Source organism: Leiobunum rupestre, chromosome 2 (genome assembly GCF_980474605.1).
Source record: "Leiobunum rupestre chromosome 2, qqLeiRupe1.1.hap1, whole genome shotgun sequence".
Lineage (NCBI taxonomy): Eukaryota > Metazoa > Arthropoda > Arachnida > Opiliones > Sclerosomatidae > Leiobunum > Leiobunum rupestre.
The window spans coordinates 10935917-10947120 of NC_143385.1; the positions used below are offsets into that span (position 1 = coordinate 10935917).

The 11204-nt window shown below is 32.8% G+C and overlaps 1 non-coding gene across 1 annotated transcript; it reads left to right on the forward strand.

Annotated features, from left to right (window-relative positions):
* The first annotated feature begins 10725 nt into the window (after positions 1 to 10725).
* On the forward strand, positions 10726 to 10844 carry LOC149956098 (U5 spliceosomal RNA). Its single transcript, XR_016478817.1, has one exon. It is a non-coding gene; the product is annotated as a U5 spliceosomal RNA (small nuclear RNA).
* Positions 10845 to 11204: the final 360 nt, after the last annotated feature.

Sequence of the window (11204 nt, forward strand, 5' to 3'; positions counted from 1 at the left end):
AAAGAAAATTAAATAAAAAATGCTTTTATCAAAGCAGTTGAAAGGTTGAATTAAGGGGGAGTAGTTGAGATCTATGAAGGCGCAGATATTGAAAATGTTTTAGGTTTAAAGAGTTTTGTTTTTGGAATTTTCAAAAGCGAAATATATTTCTAAAATAATTTCCATCGATTTTCCTCACCTTTTATATATTTTAAAAACCTTCCCTTAAATTTGAGCCTTGAAACTGTAACAGTAAACTGAGAAAATTTTTAATTGTAAATGAGTACGCGAGTTTAGTTCTGAATTTTTTCTATTCTAATCGAAAAATTTAAACCAATTTTAAAATCACACGCATTTAGCCGTGGATAAATTAATAGGGCTGTATGACCAAAATCTAGAAAGAAAAAGACAAAAATACGAGGTAGGCTACATTGCTAGATAGTTGATACGGCACCATATTTTTCAAATGAAAAGCTTATTTCTGGGCTTCTGGCGTTGATTTTCAATCCGATAGACGTCTGCTACGTTGTTGTAACTAGCTCGTGCAGATTTATTTTGCAAATTAGTACTCGTAATGAGTTATAACCTAATTAATTTACTTTTTTTTGTTAAATTAAAAATGTTGTATGAATATAAAAGAAATTAAACGGTTAAAGGAGTTGGCAACGTTTTATGTTAGCTAATTATCTTGATGAATTTAATTGATGTTATATATGTCATATACTTATTTCTATCTATCTTAGTCTGCATTTTAAAACTTTTCGTTTAAAGTAGAATCATTAACCTCATTAATCCATGGTAGAATTACACATAACAACACGGAGCTTTATACAGTTTTGGCATGCTTAATGGAAATCTGAAGCTCCACACAAGTCGAGTAAGCGCTGGTAGTAAAAAAAGATATTTAAGAGTTACATTAAAACGCCATGTTTCTTTCAAGAAAGGCCTATTAGAATTTATTGTTATTTGAAGAAAAACAATGACTTATATTTTCTAAGCCACAGGGCAAGACACACGGCTCTCTTTGCACTTACAGACTCTCTCTATAGGAAGAGAATGTCATCTGTTGATTGTGAAAATAGAAGCTATAGTTAGTAGTTACATCAAACTTGAACACCGTCACTCTTGATTAAAATTATTGCAAATCTCTTTTATTTATGACTTTTTCTAGTTCAGTTTCTGTTATATATGTATTTATACAGTGATTTCAGTGTCACGTGATACGACGTCGTTCTTGACGTCACCCATGCTTTTTAAGTTAAACTACTCTCTATGTGTATATAGAAGATAAATGCTGTCATTTTACACGTCATCCTTCACAATTAAAAATTTTCTCAGTTTACTGTTACAGTTTCAAGGCTCAAATTTAAGGGAAGGGTTTTAAAATATATAAAAGGTGAGGAAAATCGATGGAAATTATTTTAGAAATATATTTCGCTTTTGAAAATTCCAAAAACAAAACTCTTTAAACCTAAAAAAATTTCAATATCTGCGCCTTCATAGATCTCAACTACTCCCCCTTAATTCAACCTTTCAACTGCTTTGATAAAAGCATTTTTTATTTAATAGCTGTCCCTTTGCTCTGCCTCACTGGGCAAATTTTGTCTAAAATTAATGTTTGTAAAAGAAAGCCGTAAGTTGGAAAATAAAAAGTTTAATTTATAAAAATATTTTAAATAGAACAGATCAATACTTTGCTGTAGGATATTTTACTATATTATTGGATGTAATTAACGGTATTTAAAATAGTTTTAAATATGTTATACTAAACAATGTATAATTGTTTTATGTCAAATTGACTTCTAAAAAGAAATGTACGATAATTTTTTGGCCTAGATACGATAATTTCAGATCTGGCAACTTTGTTTCTTAAACCCACATTGTCTACCCAGCAAACACAAAATCGTCCTTTGGACATCCGATTGACGTCACACTCGGATCTTTCCTTCGTCCGTAGGACGCCCCAAAATCCGCGGTTGACGTCGGTCGGCAGCATAGAAATCTCATAGGTAACTAGAATGCTGCCGCCTGCGGCCGAGCTTGGCGTTTTGAACCTTCAGCCAATGAGAGGCCGTAGAGTGGTTCCGCCAAGGAAGATAATAATCCTCTTTGGTTCCGCTACTATCGCGGGAGATAGGTGACGTCATTCTCTCTGGTGACATAAAATTCTTGGCAGAACCACTCTTTGAGCTCTGATTGGCTGAGATCTGACTATAATCTGCCACGGCGTTTGCTCCATTTGCCAGTTACACGGCAGCATTCTAGTTACCTGTGAGATTTCTATGGTCGGCAGTGATGGTTAGTCGAGGAAAATTTCCCAGATCTAGGAAATTTTTAACCCTAAAAATCCAAAAGGGAAAATGGGAAATCAGACTAAAAATTTGCGAAATCTAATTTTATGAAAATTAAGAGAGTAATTTTAGCAAGAAAGCTTAATTTTTTCTATTAACCTGGCACCCCTGCAATTTTGCTTTCCACTTTTTCGTTTTATTATCGGGGACTCGTCTGCCCCTCGGAATGGTGACTGTGGTCGCGTGCAGTGTGATAAATTATATAAACAATTATAATTAATCTAATAATTTCTAGTTTCTAGTCATCTAACTCTGTTGATTAAACTAATGGGGAAAAGTAAAAAAATCGTTATTTCGTGTAATAACGTACTGTTTTTCAGCTAATTATTCTATTACATATAAAGCAATGAAATGTATTTAGATAAATAGAAAATTATAAATATATAAATTATAGTTTAATATTGGTTACATAGAAGGCGCTATGTGTTAAATATCACTTTCTGAAAGCTAACAATGAAACTGAGGAAAATTTTGGTCAAAAAGGGAAGTTTTAAGTCCCTGTGAGGGAAATTTCAATTTTGGCGACTTGACATCACTGTCGGTCGGACGTTAGCACACCGTACAGACCATTGAGTTGGGAATATTAATCTAGAGGTCCAATCAAAACGTCGGATTTCAGTATTTCGCGAAACAAGTTTTTAAAAATAAGAATATTGTCGTCTGCTTATCATTCTACCCGTGGCGCCGTCTATCTCTCAATGGTTCGTTCAAATAAGACGCGTTTTCAAGCAAAAAGATTTTTTTTCTTCAAAATAATGGATGGCGCCACGGGTCATATTTCCTCGCCTTAAAATTTTCGTCGATTTTAAAAGTAGATTACGAGCGAATTGCAACACAGTTAGGAAAACAAATTCCCGTAGGAAAAGCATTGGGGATAAAAACCAATTTTCACAAAAATTCGTCCGCTGAGACTCAGTTCGTGTCTCCGCCGTTCGGCAGATCAACTTGATTTTTGAACCCCTCCTCTTCTATGGAGATGTCCGCTCCTATTGACTGAACGCAGTATCAGTCACGTGCTTCCTCCATGCTATGGACATCCCTGGCCTCTAGAACGATCCTAGGGATGTCAGCTGGATTTTTAATAGTTCATCTGGGGTTTTATTTTGGATTAATTTGGCGCCAGCAACGACGTCTTAGGGACGTTAATTACTATTTAATTTTAAAAATAATTTATTCACAATAAATTTAAAATTTTCAGTGAAACTTTATTTAATAATTTAAAATATGAAATACATACAATTGTGAATTACAAAAAAAATATTGCAAACCATACATATTTTCTGCTATTTTAATTTTGAAAGCGATACATTAATTTATTAATGCATTTCAATAAATTATCGCTTTATAAATTTGAGCTTTCAGTGAACCCTTGACTGAGAGTGAAAAATAATAAAATGTAATGGGCCAAAGTGAACCACCCCAAAACTTACTTTTGGAGTTACAATTTCACTAAATAAACTACTGATTTATAAATTAGGGCTTTAAGTGAACCCTTGAATGAGATTGAACAATAATACAACCTAAAAGCTAAATAAACAAAAGTTATTGGCCAAAATGTACTTTGAAAACAGCGAATCATCCGTTCTTTTCAAAGCAGCTCAACCAAATAAACCATCAACTTTAATAAAAATGTTTAGTAATAATAGTTAGTACTATGTGATAGCTAACATTAAATATGTAAAAACTAATCGATCCAGAATGGTTAATTATTATATAAGAAAGTTGTATAATTTAGCTATTACCGTATTACAGGGGTGCAAAGGCTTAAGTTTTTAAATGTTGATTACAATTAATTTACACAAGATTATGGTTATTTTATTATTTTAAATAATTCTTTATGTATAATTTAATGCACCACAACCAAATTTATTTACAAATAATACGTTTATTAACACTGAGAAGATTTAAAACTTTTAAGGCGGTACCGACCAAAAATTTTATTTTCAAACTTTGGAACAGGGTTGCTCATGAACTTCCCAGCCGATAAGTAAAGCCGTCATGTCAAAAATGTTTCAATAAAGCAAAGCCTTCGGTAGGATTTTACCTACTGTCGAGTAAACCATGCAATGTATTGCGATTATGAAGTGTTTTATATTTTAAGTGGACAGTAATAACAAACTCGTTAAGCTATCGCTAGGCTCCCTAATACTGAATCTTGGGCATGAAAATCGCTTAAAATTTAAAAGTGAACAAAAAAGCTTACGTTTTTGATAGCATTAATAGTGCTTTCAAAGTCTATGGAGAAGCATGTTGGCCCCTTATAAAGATTCCACTATCGTGGAATCTTAATATATAAATATATATATATATTGGTGTTGAGATGCACGTTTAGGGATACAAGGGTTTATCGCAGTCCTGATTTGAGCAGTTAATAAATCGACCGTTTCGTTGACGTCATTCGAATTTAGGACTGGATCCCAGTCTCCCGAGGCAACGAAATTATAAAGGGAATTATAGTTTCCTTTCTTGTAGTTTTATAATGAGTTAGATTTGTCTATATTATAATTATGTTGTAGACCTTGGAATCATGTAGCACGTATGGAAGGATGATGTACATCTTCATCGACCAAGTGACAACTGACAGGAACTTGGAACATGGAGGTTAAATTATTATTGACGAAACAAAGATCTAAGCAGTTTCCCTCAAAATTTTGCACGTCATAGATTTGCGTCAAAAACAAAATTGTACCAGTTCAAAGATTAAATTAGATTTAGCTTTTACATAGTATGAACAAGCGGAGTTGTCAAGTTTTGACCAGTTGACTGCACGCGGGATAAAGTCACCAAAAAAACCAATATGTTCACCATAAGTTGCTAATTTGTATTTAAGAAGATTAATTAATTCATTTTAACGCTTGGCAGTGGTCGTTGGCGCTAGGTTTATATTTCCTAGAAGGAATTAAGAATTAGAGTTTATGCCAACTTCGAGCCCAACCCGATCATGTCTGTATACAGAATAATTATCGGGAAAATAGTTAGAATTAAAATGGTTTTCTGTAAACTTTGTGTCACTAATACAGTAGATTAGCCAGTCAGTTGTAAAGACGTTTTAAAAAAATTCGTCGGATTTCGTACAAATACCCTATACATTTTGATAAAAAAATTAGTTGTGTTATTAATGTTGGGTAATGTGGGTAAGGTTATATATATATTTCTCTCTCGGGACTGTGCTTCGTTCCATCAGCGATAACACTCTCATAGTTAGAAACTCTTGTTAATAGCAATAAGATAAATTAGCGGACCATTATTGTACCTTTTTAATAATGAAATTGTTTAGAAGGAATCGCTTATCAGCTATCAAATTTTCTTGTATACATAGTTTGCACCGAAGGGAGGGGCCTATGGTCTCCAAGGAAACTGGGAGGGCGATCAAAAATTCAAACCATTTCGCTACTAAATAGGTAGCCATTTTGTTGGTAATCTCGTCAAAGCTACAAAACGTATTAGATTTATGCTTTAAAATTTTAAAGGGGCCCTAAACAAAGCCAGATAAGATTCTAAGGCCGGGTTATTTAAATAAAATATCAAATTACGACAGAAATATCTACGAAAAGAAGTTAACAAAGCTTATCAAAGTTAGGCCGTTGCGGTCATCCTTTTTACAATTACCTTCGCTATCGAATAAAATAAACAATTTTCGCTCTTCCTTGGTAATTGAACTACTCGAACAATTTTTAACCAGGCAGATAACCATTTTTAACGTGAAAATAATTTCTTAATCATTTGAAAATAATTAAAATCCGCAAACAGACGATTGAAACTGTTAACTTTCCCGTTTTACTAAGAAATCTACACTGGCAAAATGGCGGCATAGAACCGTTCATTCTTGCTCAAATTAAATATTTATTCTTGGTTCTTATATCTATACTTGGAACTGCGTCATTGATGACGTAGGGATGCAAACTATTTTCTTATTTTATGTTTTATACACAAAGTTTTACTTTTGCGTAGTTTACATAGCGCCATCAGGCGGGAAATTAAAACAATACGAAATAAATATTTATTATCTTTCAGTTAGCTTATTTATTATTATTATTAAAGCCTTCATTCAAAATAAACTATTTAAATCAAATATTTAAAACAAGTAATTTTACTTTATATTATCAAATACTATATCCCAGATGGCGCTAAAGTATTAGCCTACCTTTTCCTCTAGCGCATTTGTAAAAAAGGTGTTTTCTGAAATTCGGATATTTATTTGATTCGATGGTTGTGCTAGCGAAGGCCGCTTTGAAGCTCGATTTTAAATACGATCAACAACTATTTAACTTGTGCACATGCCTTTTCAATAAATAATGAAGAGCAAAAGTCTAGTTCTTCCGTCGAATATCTCATGCAAAGGATCGGTATTGAACACATTTCCTGCGGGGGGCCTCTGTCTACTCACTATTCATTAAATGAGACTTTTAATAAAAACAACAATTGGGATAAATTATGTTAAAACTCTTCCTCGAAGACCTATCGGTCCGCGTTCTTTAAATTTGAATTTTAGGTACGAAAATGTATTTATGTATATTTCTTTTGTACATGTATATTAAATATTTTTACTTGGGGAAAAAAAGGTTCTAAATTCGCCCAATATAAACGTAAAAATATACTATCTTTGGTATATTTTTAACAAATACTATTTTATCATTTAATAATAAGTGAAATTTCCATCAAATATCACTTGGTCAAGTAATAACGGATCACAGTATGATCATTTAGGAGTGATCGAGATTTCACGATAATAAGTTACATTTGTACCAAACTAAAATAAAAGGTTATTTTTCAATTAGTTCTAGACCGAGCTGGAAAAAAACTGAATACTATTATTGGTTTTATTTTTTTAATTTATGTTTCTAAATTACAAGTAATAAGGAAAACACGCTAAAAAAATCAGAATTCAAAAAGCCTTCACAAATTGTACGATATTAGTGCACCCAAAAAAACGAACCCAGAGAACTGATATTAAAAGATTTGTGTCATATTTAGGGGTACGTTCAGTAACGCAAATCTGGGAAAAATCGGTTTTTAACTGATGGTTGCTTGATGAGCGCTTGTCGTCATAGTAACGTAGGAAAATCAGAGGATGTGAAAAATATTATTTTCAGGGGCGGCGATATAGGGTACGCAGGGTGCGCAACTGCGTGGGGGCGCAAGAGGTTTGGGGGCGCATTTTTTCGAGGTCTATAAAGTGAGTAAGTTTTATAGTTGGCGCCAAAAGTAGGTAAAGACTGGTTTAAATTTGATGTAGTTCAGTCTTTAAACACGAGTAGTTTATTTAAATGCGTTACGAGTTTTACCCTACTTCATTTTAACTTACTCTTCGAAGAATTAGTTCATAACGCAGGGTACATGCCGGAGACTTTTTAGATTATCTAGTCGCGTTACGAGATTTACTCTACTTTACTTTAAGTTTTACTGCTTAGAATTAGCTCATTAAGCAGGATACACGATGGACACGTTTTTACTCTATGTTACATTTCTATATTGGAGAGCTTAATAAGGAGACGGGTTATTTAATTTTAATAGTAACATATAATGTGATATTCGCAGTGGCGGCGCCGGGATATTACTATGGGTAGGCTACTTAATTCTTTAATTTGCCCCCCCCTTTACATACACTTAACTAAACAAAACCAGTTTATTTTTAATAATTTACAAAAGAAATGTACATGACTGTTTAAATGTACTCGGTAGTTATGCAACACCTCCAACACCTCCAACACCTCCAACAGCATTCTCCATTTTCACTTACAATTGTTGCAAAAACACTTGCCAGTAGCCACGCTATATTTTATCTTTATTTTGGAAATGGACGCTTCAATAAAAGATACTCGGTGTTTACTCCCCTCTCCAAATTCATCTGGGAAGGAGCTATTTCCGGTCGGTCGGTTAAACGGTTAGAATGGCTAGCCAAAAAGTCATATTTAAGCCGATTGGAGACGCGTTTTTGCCCTCATGAGAATTTTGCGTCAGATAAGAAACGCGTTGTCTCACGTGTATAAGCAACATACTAATGTTAATTTTCGATAATATATTTTTAGGTAAAATATATAATGTTACTAATACTAAGTATAAGAAGATAATATTACTATTATTATAATCCTCTTATGGTATAAATACTTCAAATTATATGTAATATTTTTATAATACCGGGCAATTTATCTTTTGGAAAAAGAAGAAAACTAATTCCTTTAGAACTAAACATATAACTTTTGCAGTACGGTATGCAACAAGTGTTTCCTTTTAGGCTTTTAATCAGGTAACTTTTTTGGCTTGTTAAGGCTTAGCAAAAAACCGATGTTACGTTCGAGAAAGTTTCCAGCTTTTTAATATTTCAACAAGCACTATATAAATAATAACTTATGAGTCCTGGCTGTCCTAATAATAAATAAATACATTATTGGTAATACAAACGGTAGCAATGAGGTTTATTTTACTGTGCAAGGAGTGTCAAAGTAAGAGTAGTTGAAACCTTCATTTGCACGATGACATTACTGAATATTTTAAGGTAACAGGCTTATGCATTTTACGGTGACTCGCTTGTGCATTATCATGTTTAAATAACAGAAAACATCAGTCCTGCTAGGAAAATTGTTCAAACTTCCGATATTTATGAAATCAGAGTTCCAAATCTGCTCAACCGCCACTAATTAAGAGCAGGTAAAAATTTCCAGGGTTGGCTGATTTAAATACAGTGATTTTCTTAAAGAAATATTTATTTAAATCACACTTAACGTATTTCAATGGAGGAATATAAAATGGCAAAAAAAAAGTACTGGTGTGAGCGGATAAAATATTTTCACGACGTGTTGGTCAAGTTTTTCTGACCGAGTCACCGAGGCCTAGCTCCAAATATTTAAAGCAAGTGACGGCTCTATCAATGTCATCTGTATTATGAAAAAGCCCCTGTTATTAGAGATGGCCATGAATCTATCCGATACTTCGAAAAACACGACTTTACTGGAGAGCGTGGTGCCATCTGTTTATGGCAAAGGAAACTAAAATTAAAAATTGCCAAATAATAACGTCTTCAGAGAGCCATTGTAGAGTATTATAGTTAGACAACTTGTACTCTATTTAGCGGACTCTAACCTTAATTATACAGGCTGATTTAATTTGATCCCCCCTAGCATTTTACTTAAAACGTATATTACCTAGAAATGTGAAATTTTCAGGATTCACACTATTGGGTAAAGTCGTTGTCATTTGTATATTTCAGCAAAATCGTGACATTTTTCACTGTTTTGAAATTTTCAATTTTTTTAACACTAGGTGGTAAATGAAAACTGTCTATGAACATGTTGTAGAGCATACTCGAAAGCCTTAAATGAAATTGGTTTGGTCGGAATAGGTCAATTTGTCACCGAGATATTAGGTCATGAAAAATAACAAGTTGTTAGTAATTTCAAAAGAAACCTATCTAAATTGTAATGTTTGTATGACTGCTAAAATGGTTCAGTACCAATTGTGAAAGGGGTTGCAAAGTCGGACCACTACTATTACTGCTACCACTACCACTACCACTACTACACTTCAAAGAAACAAATAGTATATATTTCGATGAGGAACTAAAAATATAATGAACAAATTTTACAGTGCTATATATATTTTTATTCCATAAAATGTTTTTAAAAATTAGCGGGAATCTGAGAAGGTACATATACCAAAAGAAGAACATTAGCAGTATAGAGGAGTAAATACTTATCTCAAGGAGTTATTTTATAAACGTGTGTTTCGACCAATTTTAACACTAATTTCCCGCCAATTATAAGCGTGTAATAAAATTTTTTGAAAACGAAAATGGATATTATATTTATAATACAATTTAGGCTAGGACATAATTTCGTTTCCTAAGCTTAAAGGACTATTTTGAATCAAGCTGCAAATACGAACCTCTTCGGATAACCGGATAACTTCCCTCATCCTAGGTTTGATTAGCGTTCTACGAGTACGAGATAGCCTCTACGAATATAAGGCGCCATCTATCCGCAATACCGTTTTTTATAATAATAATAATTGCTAATTGAAATTAATTTTTGCGTAATTTATTTAAACATTAAGTTTTAACAATATTGTTTTCAAATTTTATTTCAATAATGCGATAAAATATTTAATATTTAGAATTTTTAAGTTTTTACTCGATAGAGGGGGCGACAACCACTTATATCGAATATTTGATATTAAGTAGTTTCAAAACCGAGGTTTCTTAAATGTTACGTGCAATCGAAAATTATAAAAAAAATATTGTTTTAAACAAAACTTTAAACATACACTAACCATATAAAATACATAAATGTTTAAATAGTGAAATGATAATGCAGTTAGATAATTAGTATATATTTTCCAAATATAGGGTAATTCCTTATAGAAACGTACTTATAAATATTTTTAAGTACCTTATTTGAGCATGCTCTGGCTTCTCCTCAAACGCTTTAATCTTTCGCCTTTTACTAAAGATTACCGTGGGGAGGAGCAATATAATGAGCCTATAGGCAATTTTTGAAGACTCTACCTTATGGTAGAGTTACTAGTTAAAACAAAATTAAACACATATACTTAAACAATATTACCCATGTTAAGCCGGGTTAATATAAACGTGAGGAGTTATGTCGAACGTCTGAGTGTAACTATGGATGAATAAATACTGGATTCGAAAATTAAGGGAGATGCTGAATAACGTGCTTATTGATTTACGTGGAAAATGACAGCGATTTGAATAGCGTGGAAATGTTTCCCGTTGTCGTTGCTAAAAGTCGCCACTGACTGAATTTTAAAGGCGTCGTTTTCCATTTAAACAAGTTGGGGAAAATCGTACAAATTGTTTCACTTGCTGAATTATTTAGTGAAAAATGTATTATTGCTTCTTCTCTTTTCTCGAAATTCTTT